The sequence below is a fragment of the Ovis canadensis genome, chromosome 22 (genome assembly GCF_042477335.2).
Source record: "Ovis canadensis isolate MfBH-ARS-UI-01 breed Bighorn chromosome 22, ARS-UI_OviCan_v2, whole genome shotgun sequence".
NCBI lineage: Eukaryota > Metazoa > Chordata > Mammalia > Artiodactyla > Bovidae > Ovis > Ovis canadensis.
Window position 1 is genome coordinate 52,971,785 of NC_091266.1, and position 26,891 is coordinate 52,998,675.

A 26,891-nucleotide genomic window follows, 5' to 3' on the forward strand; every position below is an offset into this window, starting at 1 on the left:
TGCTTGAAATCGTTGCCTCTGGGTTATATAAACAGACACAACTCCACTGGTTCTCTTTAGGAGTCTGGAAGTGGAAGACTCAAGGAAAAGTCGCAGAGAGATGGGGATAGACTCAGCCATCCTAGAATGCAGCCCAGACATGCTACAAGTGCAGGCCAGGCCATGCTGGACTGTGCCGGGCTGTGTAGAAAGCTGCCAGGCTCTCTGCTCCAGACCAGATGGCTGCAAAGCTTGATTAGATGCAGTTTTATCAGGCTTAGCTGACTGGTCCAATTAGGAGCAAAGTTCATCAGTATCTTAAAACACCAAACCTCTCCCACTGACATCCCTAAGCTAGGCTTCTGTCTCTTGTCCTCTCTGATCATCGCCTATGGAGAAAATACAGAGCTTTTGTCAGCTCACTAATGATGAATTGGGAAGTAGCAGAGGTGAGTGACAAGGTTTCCCAGGCCAGCCTTGATTGTCAGATAGATCTGGATGTGAAATCCTACCCCTTCTCCCACCAATTACCCTTCCTTACAAGTCTGGAGAATGGGAGTTTCAAGTTCATGAATGTGACTTTAGGGATTAACAACTTCCTCATCCTCTTTGAGTCCGCTGGGGTCACCTGGATGACAAATCTGGTTCTTCCTGGTAGAAATCACTCACCCACGGTGTAAGGAGTCATGCAGATTTTACGGCAGATTTCACAGGGTAGACAAAGGGGAGCCTTTATGTTGCATGCCCCACAGCACAGAGCTTATTCTTTCTGCTTGATTTTTCTATTTCTCTAAGGTCCCCCTTTTCAAAAATTTTTCAAAATTTATTTACTTTTAATTAGAGACTGCATTGCTTTACAATATTGTGTTGGTTTCTGCCATATATCCTGAATCAGCCATAGGCATACATATGTTCCCTCTCTCCCCGAGGTCCTTCTTGATTACTTAATCTCTGGGACTTCTTCTTCTCTGACTTTGCCCTTTGGAGTCTCCTAATTCTTCTCATTCTTTTTTTTTTTTAATAATAAAATTTAAAAAAATCAGATCTGGTGTGTGAAGCCTGAGATTCATTTTTCTCCTGTAAAATGGGGATGACAATAATTCCTACCTCATAAGGTGACAGGGAGAATTAAATGAATATTAACTGAATTCTAAAGCCATGTTTTTCTAACATGACCCTGAAATCAGTTTAGTGGGTTGCCACCAGCATTTAAAAAAATAAAGTAGGATAAAAATAGAATAGAAAATATCAGAGGGCATGACTTGTAGTGTGTGTGTGGGGGTCACTCTTATTTTGCTAATCTTTTCTCTCAGCTTTATATATTTTGGTGCAATTGTGTGTCACCACTGATGGAGCATAAATAGATTATTTTACTGTAGATTATGGTAAAAAAATGTTTGAAATATTTGTTATTAAAATTTGTCTTCAGCTTTGAGGTGATCATCTCTGAGAGCTAGGGAGACACCAAATCCTAATGTTGATAAGATCAGAGACCCTATCTCCAGCCTGCAGCCAGGAGGCTATGACATCACACCAAAGCACGCTTGAGCAGCAAGGGACTCAATTCTGCTCATGGATATTTTTGGTAGCCTAGCACTGCACTGACAAAAAAAATTTGAAATCATTACTATCATTTGAAAATCAGATATAAACATCTAGATTTTCAGGTTCTCTGGAAAATTCAGATGATTTAACCATACCAGGTATCTTTCCCACAATCTCTGTCTTGTTTGCATCCTCACTTGTCTCCCATCTGGGTTTGGGAAACGTGCAAAGACTTCTGGTAGATTCCATGGGTGGGTTGCTGCTCATTCCTTGACCTAGAGTCCTGGGTCTATGTTTTAATAAAGAATCACAAAGCTGGATTGTAGTCAAAGACTTTGGTCCAAATGCTCATTCGGAGGTGGAAGAAAGAGGCCCAGGGAGAGGGAGGTGACTCATCCAAGGTCACACAGATCATCTGTGATGGGGATGGGAAAAGTACCCAAATCTCCATCCTCCTAGGTCAGTGCTCCTGTCCTCATAAAAACTGAGACTTCCGGGGGGGGAGGAAAAAAAAAAAAAAAAAAAAACAAAAACTGAGACTTCCTTAAGAGATGTGCTTGCTTCACTTTAAAGGTCATCAGCCCTCACTTTTTCCCTCTGTCTCTACCAAGGCAAATGTTTACCTTGCAGAACTGAAATTTGATCCTGAGTGGTTCCTGCTTGTTTTACAAGGTGTTTACATGACTCCGCCTTTGTCCTCCCTGACTTCCCTGTGGCTTGGCTGTGGCTGCAGCTGAGTGAATGTGGCTTCTGCAGGAGGAGGACACTCAGGCAAAGAGATTCACCCTGGTGGGTGTTAGGAAAGGCCATGTATCCCCAATATAGTCTGGTTATTTGTTTCTTTAGCTGAAGAGCAGAGAAAACCAGCTTCAGATGCATTGTTTGTCCAGCATGGTCACAGGCAATGCCAGTAACAGCACATGTGTGATTCCCCATAACCCTGCAAGAATATACAGGGTGGCCATTCTCAGAGGCGGAAGCCTCCCTCTGCCAGGCACAAGGCCAGGAGCTTGACAGATATTTTGGCTGTTTTTAATTTTTTTAATGTAATAAAATAGTCAAACATATACCAAAGTAGAAAGGATTAGTACAACGAACCTCCATACACCTATCACTCAGACTCAACATTTAAAGATCTTGTTGTGTATACTTCCTAATCCCCCTTTTAAATTTTTCTTTGACATGTAATTCATATTTAGTGTGATTCAGATATATTTAATGTACAGGTATGTGGTTTTTTTTAAATTGAACTTTTATTACTTCGAAACGATTTCATAATTGTAGAAAGTTACAAAAATAACATGAAGAATTCCCATATACTCTTTAATGTGACTTCCTACATGTTAAAATTTTACCGCATTAGCTTTATCATACTTTATACACATATTGTCATCGTCATCATCTTTCTGAACCATTTGCAGGTTGGTGAGTTTTGCCATCTAAGCAATTATCAGTGAAATCAGATTATAAAATATTTCCAGCAACTCCAGAAGGCGTCCTGGTGCTCTTTTCCATTTCTCATTTTTCATTGCTTTTCTTTCATTTTCATTTCAATTCTCATTCTCATTTTTATCATCATAAATTCATTCTGCCCTTTCTTGAGCTTGATGTGGAATCATCCCCCACTATATTTTTACTCAATTTTTTAAAACGCCTGATCTTATGCTGTTTCCTTTCTGTATATTTTGTGTCTCTCTAAAAGTTATGGGCATTTTCTTATATAATCATAATGCCGATGGAATTATGTAAAAAGTCTTCACAACAAGCTACTGGGATTATCTCTATTTTACAGGTGAGAGCACAGACCCAGGGAGGAGGCAAAACTTGCCCAAGGTCACCCTGGAAGTAGCTGGTGGGGTGGCAGTTGTTCACCAGAGCCTGTACTTAGGGCTCCCTAGTCTCAGATGTGAACCCGGTGAAGGGTCCTTGTGGAGGTATTTGCCTTCTCTGGGGCACATGCAAGGCTGGCCCCTCTGCAGACCCTTTCTTGTGATTCCTCTCAGCTGAGTCCCCTTGGCACATAGCACATGACAGACCAGAAACGCACTCAGAGTGACCCTTTGAGCATCCGCCCACATATACCCTCACTCACCCCAGCACTTTTGAGAATGTTGCCTGTGGCCTCTGGCTGCCTCTCTTTAAAGACAGAAGAAAGAAAACACTCAGCGCCCCAGTGGCTGAACAGACTGAGAAGGCAGATGTGTTTGAAGGCTGCCCAGAGCTTCCCATTCACCAGGATCTAGACCTCAAAAAGGTGCGGAGACAGTCCAAATGCAGAAAAATACATTTCTTGCCTTTAATACTGATATTTTAGATCATATTTGCAAATGAGTTCCAATAATACACAAACTCACCTTTCATTAAAAAAAAGAAACTATCAATAACACCCACAGCAATCTGTTTTCCAGGAGACAATTAGGTATTAGTAGAAGGAAATCCAAAAGGATCTTTTCCCCACTCTGGAAGCCCAGCACATAACTTATTGGAAACAACTTGTTGTAAGCCTGGATGAACTGCTAGTAATCATGATTTTATTCAATCTCATAAATTGTAGGGCTCATGAAGCAAGTAGATAATTCAGACTTAAATGTATTCACATATAAAACCTTACCCTTTTCCCGGGAGACAGAATTGTTTGGTAAATACATCTTTATTGCCTGTTTCCAAAACAGAGCTCGGAGAAGGCGATGGCACCCCACTCCAGTACTCTTGCCTGGAAAATCTCATGGACGGAGGAGCCTGGTAGGCTGCAATCCATGGGGTCTCGAAGAGTCAGAGCGACTTCACTTTCACTTTTCACTCTCATGCATTGGAGAAGGAAATGGTAACCCACTCCAGTGTTCTTGCCTGGAGAATCCCAGGGACGAGGGAGCCTGTTGGGCTGCTGTTTATGGGGTCACACAGAGTCGGACACGACTGAAGCAACTTAGCAGCAGCAGCAGCAGCAGCAGCAGCAGCAGCAAAACAGAGCTGGATGGACCTGCTTGATTGGAAATGGATTTTCAGCAAAAAACATATTTCTCAATTCCTTAGAAATAGACTCCTCCCTCCTCTCCCACCTTCTTCAAGTCTCTATTCTCCACATGATGGTCCCGTTGAACCCAAGCCCATCTTACAAGGTTTTCAAGCTCTCTTTGCTTTCCACAAAAATCAAAAGAGGGGCCTCATAGACCAGGGGATGGAGGTGGGGATGGGTGGAGCCTCCCTATCTTTCCCTCCTTCCCTCCTTGCTTCCCTTCCTTCCTTTTAAATAGCTCTCTGGCTCCTTTGTAACCTGTTTTATGTACTAAGCTTGTGTACAAGGCTCAGACAGTAAAGAATTTGCCTGCAAGGCAGAAGATCCGGGTTCAGTCCCTGGGTTGAGAAGATCCTCTGGAAAAGGAAATGGCAACCCACTCCAATATTCTTGCCTGGGAAAGCCATGGACAGAGGAGCCTGGTGGGCTATAGTCCATGAGGTTGCAGAGTCAGACATGACTGAACAACTAACACAACACTTGTGTATAAGATGGCCTTTGGAGAACAACCGGCCTCATTGACCTTTTCTTTCTCTAGCATGTGAGATGCTAGGTAAGTCAACATGGTGATGGTTTAGTTGCTAAGTCGTGTCCAACTCTTGGGACCCCACGGACTGTAGCCTGCCAGGTTCCTCTGTCCATGGGATTCTCCAGGCAAGAATACTGGAGTGGGTTGCCATTTCTTTCTCCAGGAGATCTTCCCAACCCAGGGACCAAACCCAGGTCTCCTGTACTGCAGGCAGATTCTTTATCGACTAAGGTAATTCCCTAGGCTGTCAGCACTGGGCAGGGCTGGGAAGTGGCCTTGGGTCCTGTAGCTGTCAATTCCGTCCTGAGGCCCATGGACTTATTGCCATGCTGCCTCCACCTCCCCAGTGACTTCTGGGTATCCAGAGAGGGAAAGTGTGATTTTAAATGGAAACCAGCAATACACAAAGGCTTGAGAGACCTTTCAAGGTTTCTTACCTCCTCCTCTTCCTTTCTCCCCTCATCCTTATCATCTTTATAAAGTTACATGCTGGGGTCTTCTCTGGTAGTCCAGCGGGTAAGATTCTGCACTTTCATTGCAAGGGGATAGGGGTTGATCCCTCGTTGAGGAACTAAGATCCCACATGCCATGTGGCATAGCCAAAAAATTTAAAACAACAACAACATGCTCATGGAAAAATTAGTAAAACACAGAAAAGTAGGAAGGGAACTTCCCTGGTGGTCCAGTGATTAAGACTTCACTTTACAGTGCAGGGGGTTCAAGTTCAATCCCTGGTTGGGGAACTAAGATCCCACATACTTCCTGGCCAAAAAACCAAAACATAAAACAAAAGCAATATTGTAATGAATTAAAAACTGACTTAAAAAAAAAGAAAAGTAGGCAGAAGACAAAAAAAAAATCATCATCCACTGGCTAGACACAAGAAGGTGTTTTCATCTTTAAAAAACTTTTTTAATGCATTTCAACATAGCTTGGATCATACAGCATGTAGTACAACTTTGTACTCTGTTTTTTTTCACAATCTTTTTTCAACATGAAGTTTTTACTGATCAAGTAAATCCCTTTGCAATACTGGACCAAGATTTCCCTACAAGTGGGAGTTTACAGGAGGGTTTTCTTTTTCTATGAAAATTGCTTAAAATGTGTCCTAACCTTGCACTGAGGGTTTCCCTGATAACTCAGTTAGTAAAGAATCCGCCTGCAATGCAGGAGACCCTGGTTCAATTCCTGGGTCGGGAAGATCCACTGGAGAAAGAATAGGCTACCCCCTCCAGTGTTCTCGGACTTCCCTTGTGGCTCAGCTGGTAAAGAATCCGCCTGCAATGTGGGAGACCTGGGTTTGATTCCTGAGTTGGGAAGGTCCCTTGGAGAAGGGAAAGGCTACCCACTCCAGTATTCTGGCCTGGAGAATTCTATGGATTGTATAGCCATGGCCTCTCAAAGAGTTGAACACAACTGAGCGACTTTCACTTTCAACCTTTCACTGAGTGGGGAGGTCCCTCCCCTCTGTCTCTCTCCAGCACGAAGCAAGAGGGTTGCATTTTGCACAGAGCCTGTGCTCACAGTGATGGAGCAGGCAGCCCCAAAAGCCAGCTAGGAATGAACTTCTTTTAAATTCTGCTGCTGCTGCTGCTAAGTCGCTTCAGTCATGTCCGACTCTGTGCGACCCCATAGACAGCAGCCCACCAGGCTCCCCCATCCCTGGGATTCTCTGACACAAACCCTATTCATGTGGAGCATGGTGAGTGCATGGTCAAGGTCTGTGACCCAGAAAAGTGCTCCTCAATTTGTGGTGCTGGAGCACCGCTGCTTCTGGGCAATAAATCACTTCCTTGGAGCTTTCAGGAGAGCTCACTGCCCTCTTGTCTCATTAATCATATGTATATTTCAGGTTCTCAAAGCCTTTCCCATACCTTTATTATTCCCTCCAAAGGACCCATCAAAATGTCCCCTCCTCTCCCTGCACCATCAGAAAGCACTCTTTAACGTATAGCCCTATAGAATGCAATGCCCCAAAAGGAAGGATGGAAATATTCACCAGATGTGTCTGCACCAGGCATCGTGCCAAGGCATTACGTGTAGGAGATTTCATTTAATCTTTATGAGGCAGGACTTGTTCTCCCCACTTTGCAAATGAATGAAGTGACACTCAGAGCTTGAATTATATGCTTAAGGCTGCCAGGGCTTCCCAGGTGGCGCTAGTGGTAAAGAATCTGCCTGCCAATGCAAGAGATGTAAGAAACATGGGTTCGATCCCTGGGTCGGGAAGATCCCCTGGAGAAGGAAATGGTGACCCACTACAGTATTCTTGCCTGGAAAATTCCAAGGACAGAGCAGCCTGGCAGGCTACAGTCCATAGGGTTGCAAAGAGTCAGACACGACTGAAATGACTTAGCATGCAAGGCTCCCAGGTCGGAAGGGCAGAACTGGGACTAGGACCCATCTCCCTACCTTACCTGCCCTGTCCGGCACCGCAGCCGTGGGCCATGATCAGTTGCAGAACCCCTTCACTGTGGCCAGTCAGGACTTTCTTCTTCACCACAATTCTCTTCCTGGCTGGAGGAGCCAGCCACCCTTCCTCCCAGGCCTTCTTAGTACCAAAGGTAAAGGTGTACCCTTGGCTGCATTGAAAGCCCTCACAGGATCTCCCCAGAGCCTGACAGTGTTCAGAGAAATGAGGCAGGCAGAGCTCCCTAGAGACAGGGCCTGTTTATTTTATTTCATTTCACAAACACAATGAAAAGAAAAATTCCGCTAATAGGATTGCCGATTCAGCATGCCTAAGCAAGCAACTCCAAGTAAATATAAAGCATCCCAGCACACCTTGAGACTGATGACAAGTCAGGAACAATGACAGGCAACCAGAAACCAACCAGGAGAGTTGTCTCTTACTAAAGGGAGGGGGAGGGAGAGAGAGCAGACAGGAGGGCGCAGCTGTTATAACCAACTCCTGTTGATTTTGTGCCTGCTTCTTTTGGGGCCCCTGTGGCTCCTAGGAGCTGAGGAAGCAGCCAGGTGACTCTCTGGGCTGCCCGAGTGCTTGCATGCATACACGTGAAGTTGCTCCAGTGTCCGACTCTTTGAGACTCGATGGACTGTAGCCCGCCAGGCTTCTCTGTCCATGGGATTCTCCAGGCATGAATACTACAGTGGGTTGCCAGTCCCTTCTCCAGGGGATCTTCCCAACCCAGGGACTGAACCTGAGTCTCCTGGGTCTCTTGCATTGGCAGGTGGCAACTCTGACCAAACCATCACTCTTCCTCCATAGGGAATCTCTCTGCCTATGAAGGAGGGGCTTCCTCTGGTCCAGGTGTGATAAACCTTCTGAGGTCCTGAACCCTGCACTTCAAGCCTTGCTGGCAAAGCATGGTGTCTCCTGGGCCAACACCGCCCTCCTTCTAATACTGACCTGGCACCAGCAGCTCTAACTTGGGGCTGATGGATCATGGCCAGCCTGCATACTGCTGTCAGTCACCTCCTGGGTTGGGCGGGTCTTGAGTGGACCATCTGCATGTTGCCCTTCCCTGTTCTTATCTTTCTCCTTCTCCCAGCAGCTGCCTGTGGTAAGGAAGCCGGTAAGTGAGTGGGCCAGTGTCCTCTGGGGGTGGCAGAGAAACCCAAACTGTGCTCTGCGCTGGGCATGTATGGTTCACAAGTCCCCTCCTCTTTCTGGTCATGGTTAGCTCACCTGGAAGGTGGTCTGTGCTTGTTCAGTTCTTAGAAGGTACAGCTTAAATGTGTCAGAAAACATTTATGATCATAAGCTTACCCTTCACCTCACATCCTATATCCTAGTCAAGAATCTTCCAGAATGTCCCATGCTCTATACCTTCTCCATGCTCTCTCTCCATGCCTCTACTTGGCTATTGAAGTCCTAGCTCCAGCATCACCTCCTCCCTGGTCCTTAGAAGGCCTTATTCCTCCTGAGTGTATCCCCACATCTTGTCTGCATCTAAATGGCAGGTAATTGCCACCCAGTTAACTGCTGTCCACTTCTTAAACCAAGTTCAGGGCCACATCCCAAAGAAATACACCCAAGAGAGGCATCTCAGGCTCAACTTTGTAAAATGCAGGCACGTGAGAGGGGTGAGAAGCACTGGATCCATTTCCAAACCCCGAAATCCTGCTACAGAGGCACCAGACTCAGACCCCCAGTTTTCTTCTAAGATCCAGAAGGTCTTCTGAGCCTGAGAGCCACCATCAGAGGCATCAGGTTGCTTGCACTGCTTTTCATTTTAAGATTCAGCAGTAACTTCTAGGAGCGCTAATCCCTGTGGATGGGAAGTGCTGCTGGCTTCCTTGGTTTTCACTGTCTCTTTGTCACAGGGCAAAGGGCAGAGCACCATTGCGGGGCTGGAGCCTTTTAGATGTGTGACTCTCATATCCACACAGACCTGTGTCTTCAGGAGCCCCTAGGCTCCACCAGGAGGGGGACATCTACATCTCTGCAGGGAGACATGGGCAGGGCACACCCAAGTGTCCACTTGTAGGACAGTGAGGCCTCAGAGGTTTCAGGCTCTCAGGGATGGCAGGCTGGTGGCGGAGAGCTAGAAGACCTGGTTTCGGCCCAATTCTGCCCTTGTAAGCCGTGAGTTTCTTCCTGCTGGTCACAGTGCAACAGAGGTTCATCCTCTTCAACCAGGCTTATTCTCCAGCCCCATTAGGTTCTCTCAGCTCAGCTCAGCTCAGCTCAGTCACTCAGTTATGTCCGACTCTTTGCAACCCCATGAATCGAAGCACACCAGGCCTCCCTGTCCATCACAAACTCCTGGAGTTCATTCAGACTCATGTCCATCGAGTCAGTGATGCCATCCAGCCATCTCATCCTCTGCCGTCCCCTTCTCCTCCTGCCCCCAATCCCTCCCAGCATCAGAGTCTTTTCCAATGAGTCAACTCTTTGCATGAGGTGGCCAAAGTACTGGAGTTTCAGCTTTAGCATCATTCCTTCCAAAGAAATCCCAGGGCTGATCTCCTTCAGAATGGACTGGTTGGATCTCCTTGCAGTCCAAGGGACTCTCAAGAGTCTTCTCTAACACCACAGTTCAAAAGCATCAATTCTTCGGCGCTCAGCCTTCTTCACAGTCCAACTCTCATATCCATACACGACTACTGGGAAAACCATAGCCTTGACTAGATGGACCTTAGTCGGCAAAGTAATGTCTCTGCTTTTGAATATGCTATCTAGGTTGGTCATAACTTTTCTTCCTGGGTACCTGGTTTTCTGGTTCTAGGAGATAGAGCAGAGGGATGTTCACATTTGGGGAGAATATTGGGACAATAGAGCAACTGTCATCCAGAAACCACTCACAGGTAGAAGCTGGCAGGGACTTGAGAGTCAGTCAACCCATTTGTGTCTTAAAGCTTAGTGCAGCAAGTTGGAGGGTTTTGTTTTGTTTTAACTTATGAAGGGCACGAACCATTTAGTGCTATGAAGTAACTGAAGAGGCAACATGGTAGTCAAAATTGTCAAGCACCAAACTGTGGTAGATACCCATGATGGGGATATGTAGATCACAACCCTGAAGGAAACTCACAGAAATAGGACCAAGTCTGGGCTGAGCGGTCTCATCCTATGCCACACCAAGCAATTGATTAGCTTAGTGCTGGCACCTGACTCAGATTAGACCGATCAGAGTTCTTACCTGGGAATTCAAAAACTTGGAACCATTTAGAACATAAGACAGGGTGCTCAAGGCTGGTGCACTGGGACGACCCTGAGGGATGGGATGGGGAGAGAGGTAGGAGGGAGGGTCAGGATGGGGAACACATACACACCCATGGCTGATTCATGTGAATGTGTGGCAAAAACCGCCACAATATTGTAAAGTAATTAGCCGCCAATTAAAATTTTTAAAAAAAGTAAAAAAAAAAGAACTTACAAAACAGGAAGAGACTCACAAACTTAAGAGAACCAACTTACGGTTTCCAGGGGTGGGGCCGGGAGAGGATGGGGGAAGGGAGAGTTAGGGAGCCTGGGAGGGACATGCACACGCTACTATATTTAAAATGGGTAACCAACAAGGACTACTGTAGAGCACAGGGAACTCTGCTCAGTGTTATGCAGCAGCCTGGATGGGAGGGGAGTTTGTAGGAGAATGGATACATGTACATGTATGGCTGAGCCTCTTCGCTGTTCACCTGAAACTGTCACAACATTGTTAATCAGCTATACCCCAATTCAGAATAAAAAGTTTTTAAAAAGTGGAAAAAAGATTAAAAATTTGGAACTCTTTGGAGGTGGGAGCATCGAGATGTGAGATAGATGAGTGAGCGTGTTCTCAGCTCATGGAGAAAACCGGGCTGCATGAGATTAACTCAACGGGCGGAGGAAAGGTGGTGCTGGAGTTCCTGGTTTCAGTCATTTCTGTAGCCCCGCTGCAGCTCTTTCCGTGGTTGGATGAGAAACCTTTCCGTCTGAGCTACTTTGGTTGCATTTCTGGTATTTGCAACCCAAAGTGTCCTGACTCACAGAAACAGAAAGCCTGACTCACAGGCTTAGAGCTGGTTGTCCTTAAAACCCTATCTGGATCTTAAGAAAGATCATAGCATCTGTAGGAGATGATGTCAGAAGAGAGTTCTGTAAATTGGAAGTATCTATATTGAAATTACATTAGGCTCCCAGAGAGAGCTTTCAGAACCAAACAAATAAACAAAGCACAACTTCTGGTGTTCCCTAACTGCTTCTGATCTCAGCACCTCCTCATCAATGCTCTGATCTGCTAGGCTGCATCTAACCATCCATGTGTTTCTAGGGTAGAAGCAGCGCTGGACTGGGAGCCCTGATGCTGTTCCTTTCTGTCACTTTATGTCAAACAAACCACTCACCCTCTGTGGATGTTTCCTCATCTATAAAATGGAGGCCCAAATGGGACTGAAGTTCCAAATTCAAGTGCTGTGACTATCTCTTGGGAAAAGAAAAACAGACCACATGGTCTGACAATTCTTCAGTCATTTGATTCAGTTCAGTACCGTTCAATAAATATTGCTGAGTCACCCCCCTGAGCCAGTTCTGTTTGGAGAGCTGGTGATGTTGTAATGAGCTGGGGAGATGAGGGCTGTTCTTATGCAGCAGAAAAATAAATAAGTCAACCAAGAAATGAACACACAGGGACACTTTGAAGAAAGAGAAGTGCTATGAAGAAAGCAAAATGGGATGCAGAGTGAGTGAGTGAGCTCCTGAAGAGAGCAGGGCAGGCTATTTGAAATGGGGCCAGTCCTAGAAGACCTGGGGCATGAGGCACCATGCTAATAAACCTGTCTTGGTAGGTTGTACACCCAGCATGCAGTGATGGGCCTATGGCCAATGAAGGATGTGGATAAACAGTTGAAGAAATCCCCATGCACACTGCCTACCCAGTTTTGGTCTCTGCAACCCAAAGAACTGATATCAGACTCAGCTTAAAAAAAAAAAAAGGGTATTAACTGAACAATGGCTTGAGTAAGGAAAAAAATGCCCATCTGAACTCACACTTCCTTTGGCATTTCTTTGCTATGGATGATAGTAACTTAAAACTTTTCCAGGTTAAGGCTGATTTAGCATCAGTGTTTCCCCCTCCCTCCACCTTAGACAATTGGGTCCCATTCAGTTTGCCCAGCTGCTGACATCTTTAGAAATCTGACTTTCACCATTGGGCTTCTAAATCCTTCTTCCATAATGATTCTAATTGTTGGAAGGAAGGTACTAAAGCCTTAGACATTATGGCAGGCACATATCATCATTTAATTCTTATAGGACTGAACTTGGTGAGGTTTTATGACTCAGCCTTGGTCACAAGTTACAAACCAATCACGCCTGAATCTCAGTCCTGGGTTGGTCACCCAGCCACTTGGCTTCTGAGCTTTGCCAGTGGCTCTGCCTACAAACGACAGGAAGCATCCCATAGGAGGCTTTAAACAATGCCATGTTGTGGGAGCTCTGTACCCATTATCAGTTTATCTGCACAATTTCTCTGTGAGGTGTCATGGACATTTTTATCATGACTTGTCAGCATCCCTTATTCTCTTTCTCAGGTTTGCTCCCCCTTTTCAAGGAACTGCACCTGCCTCATTCCAATGAATTGGATCTACAGTCACGGCAATAGATTTTGCCAGGCACCAAAAAAAAGGGAGGGAGGCTTCCAGTCAGCCCAGCTCAGTAGGTGGTTTCCTGGTAACAGAAGAGGCACCTGCTCCCTGTGGCCTGATTCTGCTGTGTGACTGGAAATTATACTTTTCCAGCCCTTCCTATAATTCTATAAGCTGTAAAAAACAAAACGGAACAAAGCAACCCTTCTAGGGATAGAATGGACTTCCTGGGTGGCTCAGTGGTAAAGAATCCACCTGCAAAGCAGGAGGAGACAGGGTTTGATCTCTGGGTCAGGAAGATCCCCTGGAGGAGGGCATGGCAACCCACTCCAGTATCCTTGCTTGGAGAATTCCGTGGACAGAGGAGCCTGGTGGGCTATAGTCCATAAGGTTGCAACTGAAGCAACTTAGCACACAGCACGTGCAGGGCAAGAATAGAATTTTTTACCTTGACAGATAGACTCACACAGCAACATAATTATTTCTTTGGCTTCGACACCCTCTGATACCTCAAGGAAGCAGGGGATAATTGGTTTATAGTTCTTTTAAATTAAGCTCAAGTAGAAAGACTGGACTAAGCTTTAAAAAATTCCGCTCTGGTAATTTATGAAATCTGATGGCATTGAAAGAGTCAGAACAATGGTCTTTGAGTCTCCAAAGTCACCTCCCCACATTTTCTCTCCTATGCACAACCCATTTCGCTATCTCTGGTCATCTCATAACTTCATTTAGAGCCACTTTGCAAGACTAGTCTTCCTTGCCAAAACCCTAGTCCTAATACAAATGGAAAAACAAGAGAAAAAATAAAAAAGAAATGTACAAGGGTGTAGTCTACTAGCGCAATTAGCATTAACAATAGCTCCCTTCGACATTAGAAGAAATGGTGCTTTGTGTTTTTCCTTTGGGTTATGATTCTATTTTTAAAAATCTGTTTGATATATGATTTTTGAAGTTAGCTGGGCTCTGAAGTTACTCAACTCTCAGAGACTTGAGTCCAGGGGAAAATGTAGAATGCCCTTTTCTGATGAGGTCACCCTGGCGGTCCAAGGCTGAGCCTCCAAAGCCTCAGTGAAATTGGAAATGTTATCTGTCATTTGTCCAAACCTCCATAGTCACTTCTCAACATGTATTTACCAGCTCCTGTTTGCCCTACTCTGTCCATCACCATTTCATCCTAGAAGCCCCAGCTGCACAGCATTTCGCAGCTTACAAAATGCTTTGCAAACATTCTCAAATGACACTTACCACAGAACTATGAAGCTGGCTAAGAAGGTAGCACCAGCCTCACTTTGAAGGTGAGGAAGCTGAAGCACAGAGAGTTTAAGGGGCTTGCTCAAGGTGACACAGAGCAGCAGGTCTTGAACCAAGGTTTTTTTCCTTGGCTGTGCTGGGTCTTACCTGCCACATGTGGGACCTTCGATCTTCCCTGTGCCCTGCAGGATCTTTAGCTGCAGCATTTGAACTCTTAGCTGTGGCATGTGGGATCTAATTCCCTGACCAGGGATTGAACCCAGGTGCTCTGCATTGAGAGTGTAAAGTCTTAGCCACTGGACCACCAGGGAAGTCCCTTGAACCAAGCTTTCTAACTTAAAAGCCAGTGTGTTTTTCAAGGCCCTGTGGCTCTTTAACATTTTAACTTTGTATGGTCTTACTGCATTGCCGGTGATGGCCCCATTTTCTCCCTATGACACTAGGGTCATCATTCAGATAACCCCTGGGCATCTTGTAAACTGGCAAGGCTTTGGACTGAGTTGCTTGGCCTCTGGCTACAGATCACACCATTTGCCAAGTTAACAGCATGTATTGGTAGCTGTCAGCTTCCATAGCTCCTCCTTTCCTTGGGTGAGCACCCACTGGATTCTGGGAAGACAGAGATGGAGAGCTTCAGGCAGAGAATTCTCTGCGACCACTGGATGTCAGTACTGACCTACACCAGATGGCAGAACCTCTTCCCAAGCCGGGCAGAGCCACCAGCACTGGGATTTAAAATGGAACAGGAGAGGCACGTTGATCAAAAGCTAAGTGTACCGTGACTTCATATTTTAATTAAACAGTTGGGTTTCTGCAGCCCCATCTCTGAAGGCTGCTGTTCTTGGATTCCCCCTCTAAGCTGTTTGGCTTAGCTGTTCTGGACCTGATCTAGCAGGAGAGAGAGCAACTGAGATTCCAAGCAAAGCTGAGGACATCTCTGTTGGCTGGTTAATTTCCTTTCTCAGGATGGTACAACTTCAGATGTAGCAAAAATATCACCAAGCAAAGAATTTCAGTTCAGTTCAGTTCAGTTCAGTCGCTCAGTCGTGTCCGACTCTTTGTGACCCCATGAATTGCTGCACGCCAGGCCTCCCTGTCCATCACCAACTCCTGGAGTTCACTCAGACTCACGTCCATCAAATCAGTGATGCCATCCAGCCATCTCATCCTCTGTTGTCCCCTTCTCCTCCTGCCCCCAATCCCTCCCAGCATCAGAGTCTTTTCCAATGAGTCAACTCTTCGCATGAGGTGGCCAGAGTACTGGAGTTTCAGCTTTAGCATCATTCCTTCCAAAGAAATCCCAGGGCTGATCTCCTTAGTGGCTGCCTTTGAGATGGAGAAATCAGAAGACTTGGAGACCTATGAGATTCTTTAAATTAAAATTATGGCAACGTGTAGTCTGAATAAAATGGAAGAAAAAAAAATGTTACAAAGCAGTCACAAAATGTAGAAGGAGGGGAAGGTAGCAGCATGTTCATCTCACTACTCCCAGACCTTCCAAAACGAACTTCCTCTCTGGAGGGACTTCTGACCTTCCTTATTTGGCCACGGCCTCCTGCCAGCTTTGTTTTTTTGCTATTTCTCATCACACCTACACACACCCACACACATTCATGTAAGTCTCCATGTATTTGCCTGTGGTTTTGCCCATCTGCAATTCTCCCACTCTCCTCCAGATTCTCCTCTTAAAAAAAAAGAGAAAACAGCTTTATTGAGATACAATTCACATACCACACAATCCACCAAAAGTGTAAGATAAAATCGTTTTTAGTGTATTCACAGGTATGTGCAATGTTTCACAGTTAATTTTAGAACATTTTCATCACCTTAAAAAGAACCCGATAAGCTTTAGCCATCACTTCCCCAGTCCCCTCAGCCCCAGGCTACCAGCCCTAGACAACCCATAGTCTATTTCCTTTCTGAATAGATTGCCCTGTTCCAGACATTTCATATAAATGGAATGGTACACGTGGTCTTTTGTGACTGGCTTCTTTCATTTAGCATAATGTTCCCAAGGTTTCTGGGTATCGTAGCGTGTCAGAACTTCATTCCTTTCTATGGCCAAATAGAAATATTCTCATTCTCCCTATCTTTCAAAGTTCAGCTGAATCTTCGTTTCCTCCAGGAAGGCTCTGTAGTTCCTCATGCTCTTCTAGACCTCTCCCTGGGATATTTTCAGTGTAGTATGGAATTGTCCCTGTGTCCTTTCTTCTCTTGTCAGATGGAGTCCCAGGCCAGTTCCCTGGGAAGCAGGCTCTTGCACACGAGAAGTTTACTGGAGATGCTCTCATGCCCAGGCTCATGGGGGAGTAACAGGTGCAGGAGTGGGCAGAGGGAGAAGATGAACTGCAGCCCTGCAACCTTGGTCTCAGCCAACCTCCAGGAGCACTAACATGGGAGCGCTTTCAGAGCTGGGCAAAGACTGGGCGTTTCCACCCCCTCATTGAGTCATTGGAGGCAGCTGGTCCCGGAAGAAGGCGTGACCTTGGGCCACTTGTCTCTCTTCAGCCCAGGGCAAGTCCTGGAGAGGGGCTCAGCTGAGGGCCACAGCTAGCAGCGCCTCCAGTGACTCAGGGAAATGAGGACATCATGGTGTCCACTGTGGATCGGAAGCCCCTTGAAATTGGGGGTCACGTCATTCTTCCTACTTGCCTCTCCCCTCCCCTAGCACCTGAGTTTTGTTCGAAATTGGGCTGTGGAGTCAGGCAGTAATGGATTCAAATCTCAGCTCTGTAGCGTATTATCTGAGGAACCATAGACATGTTCCAATTCCTTTAAGCCTGAGCTTCCTCACCTATGAAATGGGGCTAATAACAGTTCCTACCTTACAAAGTCGCTGGGAATACTGAGTTGATATTTAAAAAGTGTTTAACAAAATTGGTACGTGTGTGTGTGTGTGTGTGTTAGTTGCTGAGTTGTGTTTGAATCTTGCCAACCCCATGGACTGTAGCCCACCTGGATCCTCTGTCCATGGGATTCTCCAGGCAAGAATACTGGAGTGAGGCAGCTATTCCATTCTCCAGGAGAACTTCCTGACTCCAGAAGTTCTGCAGGGATTGAACTCAGGTCTCCTGCACTGCAGGCAGATTCTTTACTGTTTGAGCCACCAGGGAAGCACATATTGGTACATACTAAGCTCTCAATAAGTGTTAGTTACTGTTGTTATTAATGTTATTATTAGCAGATGCTCAAGGCAATCTGATCATCAGCTGACAAAAAAATGGGAGCTGATATATAACATAAGGGGCAACAAATGAATCAGATGTCAATATTGAGATGTTAGTATTCTAAGGCAGAAAGTTATTTTTTAAATTAGGAAATATTTCAAACATTCAGAAAGGTATATGGATTTACTGAATGTTCATGTTCCCATCACTGAAAATGATTTGCAGAATTATAGATATATTTGGAGCCTTTTGGGTACCCCTACCCAATATGCCCCTGCCCCCAAGGTAAATCTTACAGATGATGTTTATCATTCTAAGGAATGTCTCAGTGCTGCTGTGTATGTCTGAATCTCTAGAAAAAATATCATGTTTTCTGTATGTTTTAAAACATTTAGGTAAATGACCTCATCCCTTCTGCTTTTTTTTTAACTCTACAGGATGCTTGATGTCAACTGTGTTTTTTGCTGGGACTCTGGCTCATTTATTTTCCCTGCAGTATAAGAATAAAAAGTCTGCTCCCAAAGTATAAGAAGTGGAGGGAAAGAGACCCTTTCTGAGTGAGCTGCTGGGTCCCAACTTCTTTCCAGTCACCCTCATCTTCTGGGGGAGGTAGTGTAGCCTAGAGGTTAAAGCCACTGGAGCTGGATTCTGTAGGTTTGAATCCCAAGTCTACCATCTGGGGAAACTTGGGTAAGCTCCTTAACCTCTCTGTGCCTTGTTGCCTCATTTGTAACACGAGAACAATAACACCTCATGCCTACTTTAGAGGACTCCTTGGGAACACTTCACGAAGAAGCTCGAGGTGTGGTTCCAGCAGGGTCAGCTAGGACTCCTCTACTTGGGTTGTTTCTAAGCAGATGACATGGAACGTAGCTCCATGAAGCATCATCCCAGTCGCTGGCCTGATTCCTTCTCTGTAGGGGAGGGCAGCTTTACAGACCTCAATTTTCTACATTTGGGAAAGCCGGGATGCTGACATGGAAAGCTGACTGTTCGATTTGTGGTTCCATATCCTGCTGGTGGCTCCTGGCCCAGTTGTGTAGAAAGGGCTCCTGGCTCCCATCTGTCACTGCCTTTGAACTGTCCAGCTCCCTTGAGGCCAGTCTTAGTATAGCCCCCATTGCACAGATGAGCAGATGGGCTCAGGGATGTAAGCTGACCTGCGATTAATAAGTGAGCTGTGCTGTGCTCAGCTGCTTCAGTCGGGTCTGACTTTTTGTGACCCCATGGTCCGTAGCCCACCAGGCTCTTCTGTCCCAGGATATTCCTGGCAAGAATACTACAGTGGGTTGCCATTTCCTTCTCAAGAGGATCTTCCTGACCCAGGGATGGAACCCATGTCCCCATTGTTGCAGGTGGATTCTTTACCTGCTGAGCCATTGGGAGCCCAACCTCCCAGAGACCAGAATCCGTCTCCTTATTCCAAATCCTGTGACCTACAGCTGTCTAGTTGGCCTCCCCAAATTCTATCAGTGATTTTCAGCCTTTTGTTTTCTTGCTTGAGAGCAGGGCAGGACTGGAGGCTGGGGAGGGAAGAGAAGCAGTTTTCAGGACCACTCACCCCATGGGAGGCATGACCTGCTGCTGGCCTTGCAGGATCAACAATCACACGGCAGAAAGCCATGTTAGAACCAGAGGCTGTTTTGTGGATTTTTCTATCTTTCCTCAATGACTTTAGCTGAGTCATCAAAATGTATTTTCCGAAAGGCTGAACAGCCAGCAGGGTGGGTGTGAGGGGGATCAGTGGGTGGGTGATGAGCATGGAGGCAGATGGTGGTCAGGCAGCTCAGCTTGCATTCATCCAGATGTGCAAGGTTTGCCTTGCCTCACCTTGAAACGCAGTTTCCATGTGGGAAAATTTGTCAAAGTAGACAAATTCTCTCCGTTTTGAAATGTCTTATGACTATTCTTACATGCAGTTATTTATTTTAAAAGAGTTCACAGTGGCAGAGCTCACTGCCATCAATCAGTTTCAATTTCCATTACAAAACCAATTTTGGAAGGTGATGGTGTCTGCTACTTCACCTTCTTCAGGACTTAAACTTTATGTTTTTCTATTTAAAAAGGAAGCAGTTTGTGTATATGTTTTAAGAAACTAAGGGCCTGGACTCTTTGGGGGTGGGTTAGCAGTAGGAACTTAGGCAAGAAAATTGATAGTAAAGAGGTTTCAACTCCCATGATAACTTTGACCAATTTGTATTGGGTGACTGGAGTGTTGAGTTGAGAAGGATTCTGAGACTGTGTACAGCATCAGTGGACAAGAGCTGTGGTTGATTAGTGATGTCTGTCATGAATCTCTGCGTGGGAAGGGAGAGCCCAGAGAGAACCTTGCAAACACTCATTTGTAAATAGAGTAAGCTTAGTAGTTTTCTCCTAAGACAAACCTTTATTTCTTTGTAGCACTTGATGGTTTGGAAAGCATTTTCATGTGCTTTATATTCATTGAACCACTCCATCATCTGTGTGAACTAAGTAGGGCTAATCTGTTTTCATATTAATTCATTTATCCATTAATATTTATTGGCAATTACTGTACTAGGCTGTGGTAGATTACGTATAAGGAGGATGACCACCAATGTCTTCCCTTCCAGTTCACGAATGCTGTCCCTCAACAAGAAATAGAATCAAATTTCCTTCCAGCATCTGGCCTGCTCTTACTGATGTGCTTGACTAATAAGATGCAGCTGAAATGATATTCGGGGACTTCTAAGGATAGGTCTTCAGAGCCTCTTTCAGCCTATGTCTTCCTGAAGTGTTTGCTTTTGATTACACTTCTGGGACTAGAGAGAGGGTCCCAGCTGAGCCCAATCTTCCAGCCATCCCACTGCAGCACCAGTGATATGGGAAGCCGTCTTGGACTCTCCAGCCCAGCTAGCGGCCAGCTGAATGTCACTGAGTCACCCCAGTGGAGACTGTGTATAACAGAAGAATCACCAAGATGACTCCTGTATAAATTCCTGATTCACAAAATCATGATGTGAAACGAGTGTTATTTTAAGTGAGTAAGTTTTGGGATAGTTACGTAGCAGTACGTAACTAGGACATTGACACTAGGCTTCCAGAGATGAGTAAGACCCAGTTTCAATCCATAAGCACAGCCTCTTGGGAGAGATGGACCCATGAACACACAAATCATAATTTGGTGAAACCAAACATGTACAAGATTACTCTAGTTCAAAGGAGGCTATTTTGACCCTGCCCATGTTTCATGGTAAAACTAAGGTGAGGAACTGAGGACAGTTCTTGGATTTTTCTAGGTCCCATATGTCTTCTCAGGGCTTCCCTGGTGGCTCAGATGGTAAAGAATCTGCCTGCAAATGCCAGAGACCTGAGTTCAATCCCTGGGTTGGGAAGATCCCCTGAAGAAGGGAATGGCTACCCACTCCAATATTCTTGCCTGCAGAATCCCCATGGACAGAGGAGCCTTGTGGGCTACAGTCCTGGGGTCACAAAAAGTTGGACACAACTCAGCAACTAGACACACATATGTCTTAGTGTGAGGCAAAGGCGGAGTCCTTCTGGCTTGAGTCAGTCAGATGGAAGTGGACCATTGTCCACCTGTTTCTCTGTGTGTGACTGTGTGAAAGAGGATCTTTTGGGTCACAGGATCAGAGATGCACTCAGGTTGTTCCAGATTACAACAGAAACTGAAATGCTCCACCTCCTCAAGCAGCCATGTCTCAGGAAGACTCCTCTCCCTCCAACATCATTCCCCTCCTCTCAGCAAATCGTTCCACTGCTCATGCTCATATTTAGTAATGATTTTCTGCAGCTCTCAGTGCCCCAGGAGAGAGTCTGGTTGGTTTAGCTTCTGCTCTAGGACAGAGCTTTGGCTCCAAGTCAATCATAAATCCTGCCTTTGGGGCTGTGTCCAACTCCTGGTGAACTAGGTGCAAAGCATGGTAGACCCTCTATGGGCATCTTAGAAGAGGTTTATGAGAAAGCAGACCCCTGAGCTGCCCCCACAAGGGGAAGAGTCTTTGGCAGGCATGATTATGAGTGCTGGAGTTAGGGCTGAACTGTGCCAACTGATCACCCCTTGCAAATTACAGGCTGTGGCTCTGAACCCAGAATTCCCGGTTTCCAACCAATTGGCCAAACCCAGTGGAAGTGGACCAGGTGCATCCAGGGGAGGCCACTTTTGAGAATAAATTCCCTTGGGAAACTCCGAGGGCAGCTTAAATCTCAAGAAAGCAACTCATTAGGAGCTTGGGAAGCTGTTTAATTGCCCTGTCCAGCCAAGATGCAGTGCTGCCTGGCCAGCTTGCTGAAAAGTAATGAATTCACTAGAAGTCCCAGCTCCCTCCCTGCCTGCCCAGGTTCCCTCTTGCTTCCTCTTCGTCCTCTCACCCCAGGCACTGTGGCCCCCTGTTGCCCAGAGGCCCTTGAGTGGTGCTCTGTAACCTGTCCGTCCCTGGGGCAATCAGATTCTCGGAAAGAATATACAGAACCAGGCAAAGGGATGTTTTGCTGAACTGTTAATGTAATCACTTGCAAGTTATGTTAACAAAGGTAGAAGGAGTAAATCACATAGAAATACTACTCATCTCTGCTTAGAAAAGTATGACAGTTAAAGAAATCCATCCAGTCTTGGAAAAGCTGTGATTTTTGGTTGCCATGGCAACACCCGCCTCCTCTCTGGAGCTACCCTGGAGCAGGCTAGTTGCAGGCTGCAGGATAGTGCAGTGGGGGCAGAGACCACTGGAAAGGGAGCTGGGAGGTTGTGTTCTAGTTCCAACTCCGCTGGGGAACAGTCCCTCTGAGCTTCCCAAAGAGGAGTGCTGCATTATAGATCTCAAAAGTCTTTTCCAGCAGGAACATTCCATAGTAATTATCTATCCATTTATTTCGATCTATGTTTACTGCCTCGCACCGCTTCCGGGATCTTGGTTCCCCGACCAGGGATTGAACGCAGGCCAAGTCAAAGTGCCAAGTCCTAACCCTTGGACTGCCAAGGAATTCCCCCATCCACGGTAATTATCTGAAGTCAAGGGACCTTAGACCTTTTTAAGGGGATCTAGCGGGCTGCCGTCTATGGGGTCGCACAGAGTCGGACACGACTGAAGCGACTTAGCAGCAGCAGCAGCGTGTGAAACTTCTTGGTACTAGGAGACATTCTCCCACAGGCTGGGTTAAGGTGGGAGGCGGAGCCTCCAGGTCCCTGAGGAAGGCCAAGCCCAGCAGAGGGCGTCTCTTCGTTCTTGTCCACTAGGGGGCAGCACTTAACTGTGCTGGCCACTGGCTCTCTCCCCTGGAAGCTGGAATCTCGAGTGACCCAAAGAGGCAGAGGCTGTTCCGCCTGGTAGTCGCTGTTGCTGGTGTAATGACTGTGACCGGGAGTGTCCTCTGGTGCCAAGAGTGATGTCTCAGTCAAGCTTTTCTTGTGGCATGACCGTGACTGTGTTCTCTGTTAACTTGGTCTTGCCTCTTTTTTTTGCTTCTTGTTTAATTTTCTAAGCAATGGCTTCCCAGGTGGTGCTAGCGGTAGGCTTTCATCCCTGGGTCAGGAAGATCCCCTGGAGGAAAAAAATGGCAACCCGCTCCAGTATTCTTGCCCGGAGGAATACCATGGACAAAGGAGCCTGGCAGCTACAATCCACAGGGCTGCAGAGTCAGACACGACTGAGAGACTTAGCACAATACTTTCAGTAAGGATTTGGTATTTTCTCTTAGGTTGGCCAGGGTTGATTTCTCTCTCTTTCTGTCAGTTTAGTGGCAGCTTGGGGTTTCACATGTCAGGTGACTCTCAGCCGATTCTTCCTATATCACCACCATCTCACATCCACTTGACTTTAATCATCTCTGTTACTGGAATATCTTACAGTATTAGTTTTCTGTGGCTAATGTATTAACAACAAAGTACCCAAAGCTTAAACAGTGTGAATGTATCTTAGAGTTCTTAGGTCAGATGTCTTATACAGGTCTCACTGGGCCAAAATCGAGGTGTCAGCCAGGCTGCTCTTCATTCTGGACGGTCTGGGGGAGAATCCATTTCCTTTATCTTTTCTGGCTTCTAGAAGTTTCTCATGTTCCTTGACTCATGGCCCCCTCTTCGTCCACCTGCAAAGCCAGCAGTAGCTGGTTATGTCTTTCTCCCATTGAATCACTCACTGTTCTTTCTGTCTCCTTCTACATTTAAGGATCCTTGTGATCACTTTGGTCCCATCCATATAATCCAGGATAATCTTTCAATTTTCAGGTTAGCAGACTACCAACTTTAATTCCATTTGAAGCCTAATTCCCCTTTGTCAAGCTAGGTAACATATTTCCAGGTTCCAGGGATTAAGTCAGGAACATTTGGTGGGGGGTGTGTGTGTGTCCTATTTTGCATGGGCTTAATGGGTAGCTCAGTGGTAAAGAATCTGCCTGCTAATGCAGGAGATGCAGGAGACACAGGTTTGATCCCTGAGTAGGGATGATCCCCCCCTGGAGAAAGAAGTGGCAACCCACTCCAGCATTCTTGCCTGGGAAATCCCACGGACAGAGGAGCCTGGTGGGCTACAGTCCATGGGGTCGCAAAGAGTAGGACACGACTTAGCGACTGAGCATGCGCATGTCATATTTTGCCTTCCATACTCACTTTCTCGCCGCAGTCAGGATCTCTCATCCTGAAAAACCATTTCTTTGGTCCTGCTACCTGTGTGCATGTGCTACCCAGCTCTCCTGGATTCCATGCTAAGCTCCTTGGAGGAGGGTCTACTCTTGCTGTTTCCCAACCTTTTTTACCCACTCCTTAAAAAAAAAAAAAACTCAGATATGATTCACACACCACAATAGTCACTCTTTTGAAGTGTATAATTCAGTGGTTTTAGTGTGTTCACTATAGTGTGAAGCCATCAGCACTATCTAATTCTAGAACATTATCATTGCCCTAAAAAGAAACCCTATACCCATCAGCAGTCACTCCCAAGTCCTCCCTTCCTCAGTCTCCGGCAACTGCTAAACTTCTGTCTCCGGATCCACCTATACTAGCCTGGACAGTTCATATAAATGTAATCATAGAACACGTGGCCATTTGTATCTGGCTCATTTCACCAAATTCCCTGGTAGCTCAGGTGGTAAAGAATCCACCTGCCTTGCAGGAGACCCTGGTTCGACTCCTTGGTTTGGAAGACCCCCTGGAGAAGTGAATGATAACCCACTCCAGTATTCTTGCCTGGAGAATTCCATGGACAGAGGAGCCTGGCAGGCTACAGTCCATGGGGTCGCAAAGAGTTGGACACGACTGAGTGACTCTCACTTCATAGTGTTTCCAAGTGTCATTCATTCTTACATATCTACCAACCTGGCTTCCATGAACCTTCCCCATGCTTCACTTGCTGAGATCCCTGTAACATCCACTTGGTTCAGTTCAGTTCAGTTCAGTTGCTCAGTCGTATCCGACTCTTTGTGACCCCATGAATAGCAGCACGCCAGGCCTCCCTGTCCATCACCAACTCCTGGAGTTCACTCAAACTCACGTCCATCGAGTCAGTGATGCCATCCAGCCATCTCATCCTCTGTTGTCCCCTTCTCCTCCTGCCCCCAATTCCTCCCAGCATCAGAGTCTTTTCCAATGAGTCAACTCTTTGCATGAGGTGGCCAGAGTACTGGAGTTTCAGCTTTAGCATCATTCCTTCCAAAGAACACCCAGGACTGATCTCCTTTAGAATGGACTGGTTGCATCTCCTTGCAGTCCAAGGGACTCTCAAGAGTCTTCTCCAACACCACAGTTCAAAAGCATCAGTTCTTTGGTGCTCAGCTTTCTTCACAGTCCAACTCTCACATCCATACATGACCACTGGAAAAACCATAGCCTTGACTAGATGGACCTTTGTTGGCAAAGTAATGTCTCTGCTTTTGAATATGCTCTCTAGGTTGGTCATAACTTTTCTTTCAAGTAGTAAGCGTCTTTTAGTTTCATGGCTGCAGTCACCATCCACTCAGTTGCTTCCAAATTTCATGGCCTTTCATGGCCTTAGTCAGTCACTGGTAGCAACCTCCCTCTTGGAACACTCCATCCTTGGCTTCCACCATGATGCCCCTTCCTGGTTTTCCTTCCATCTTACGTCCTTGCTTCTCCTCTGGCCTTAGTCTCTCCCCTGGCCTTCTGAAAAGAACTGCCCCCAATGGTCAGCCTAGGTTCTCTGCTGTTTCCTGTATCCCAGAGGTTCTAACACCCCACGCTGGGACCTTAGATTGTAGATAACATTTTTGTGCGTGCATCTGTAGCTTTCATCTGCTTCTCAAATGGGTCCATGAATAGTAAAGTGTTAAAAGCCACAGCTATGTAATCTTTCTGCCTTTGAGAAGAGAGGTTGCCAAGAAACTCTGGGTTGCAAGTGACAGAAACCCAACTTAAGCCAAGTTGGACAAAGAGGGAATTTAGAAGCTTACATGCCTGGAGTAGCTCAAAGAACTCAAGGAAGCACAGCAGCTTTGTGGATTTGGGTGAACTGGAATCAGGAGCATGCTGCTGTCAGAATTCTTTATTTTTCAACTCTGCTTGGCTTATTCTCTCCTTAAAATTAGCTTTTTCACACACCACAGAGGCTGGTACCCGGCAGCCCTCAATTTCTTCCCACTCTGGGACTAAAAAACCAAGCCCTTCTCCTCCAACTGCAACTTAACAGTCCCGAGGCAGGGCTCTGAGCACCCTGTGTTGGGTCATATCCTCATCACTGGAGCAGTCACGTGGCCAAGCGAGTTGTGTGCTAGGATTGTGTTAGGTATCCTCATATATTGTGGGGCAGGGCTCAGCGGTCCTGCCAGATGCCCCTAATGGGCATGAAGGGGAAGCAGCTCTTAGAAGAGGTGTGTGTGCATGTGCTGGACAGTGAGAAACAGCAGATGTCTCCTTCAGGAGCCTGCCAGCCACTGTTGCCATGACTACCACCATGTGGCTAACTCCCAGTTATCCAGATGTCTCCTGAGGCCTACCCGGTGGTCCACTGGCATCCCCAAACTGAGCATCTCTGGGGTCCCCAGTCTTGTCAATGGCACCTCTCAGCAAGTCTCCCAAGCTTCTCCCAGTTTCTTGCCCCATTGAATCACTGTTCCCACTCCTGCCTAGGTAGTGGTGCAGGCCCATCTATCTTTGCACTTCAACATCGTTCCCAGCCCTTGTTCTCATCCCCAAGGCTCCCCGCCTAGGGAAGACCCTCAGTGCCTGTGCCTCAATCCACCCTCCTGAACTCTTAGTGAGACTCCCTGCCTCAAGGCAGATTCAGCCACCATCCATGGAGCCTCTACTCCATGCCAGAAATGTGCTCAGCATCACTTAAAAAAAAATCCTCATAACAATTCCATGAGTAAGATAGTGTTATCGCTGATTTATAGGTTAGGAAAGTGAGCTTTAGTAAATTAAGGGCTTGCTGAAAGAGGCAGAGGTGGTGGAGGA

At 46.2% G+C, this 26,891-nt stretch overlaps 1 long non-coding RNA gene across 1 annotated transcript in view; it reads right to left on the reverse strand.

Annotated features, from left to right (window-relative positions):
• Positions 1 to 2,755: 2,755 nt before the first annotated feature.
• The window catches only part of LOC138427797 (uncharacterized), a 113,796-nt gene continuing 89,660 nt past the window's right edge, over positions 2,756 to 26,891 (reverse strand). The window contains exon 3 of the long non-coding RNA XR_011252183.1: positions 2,756 to 4,507. This is a non-coding gene — a long non-coding RNA (uncharacterized lncRNA). The remainder of the gene's footprint in view (positions 4,508 to 26,891) is intronic.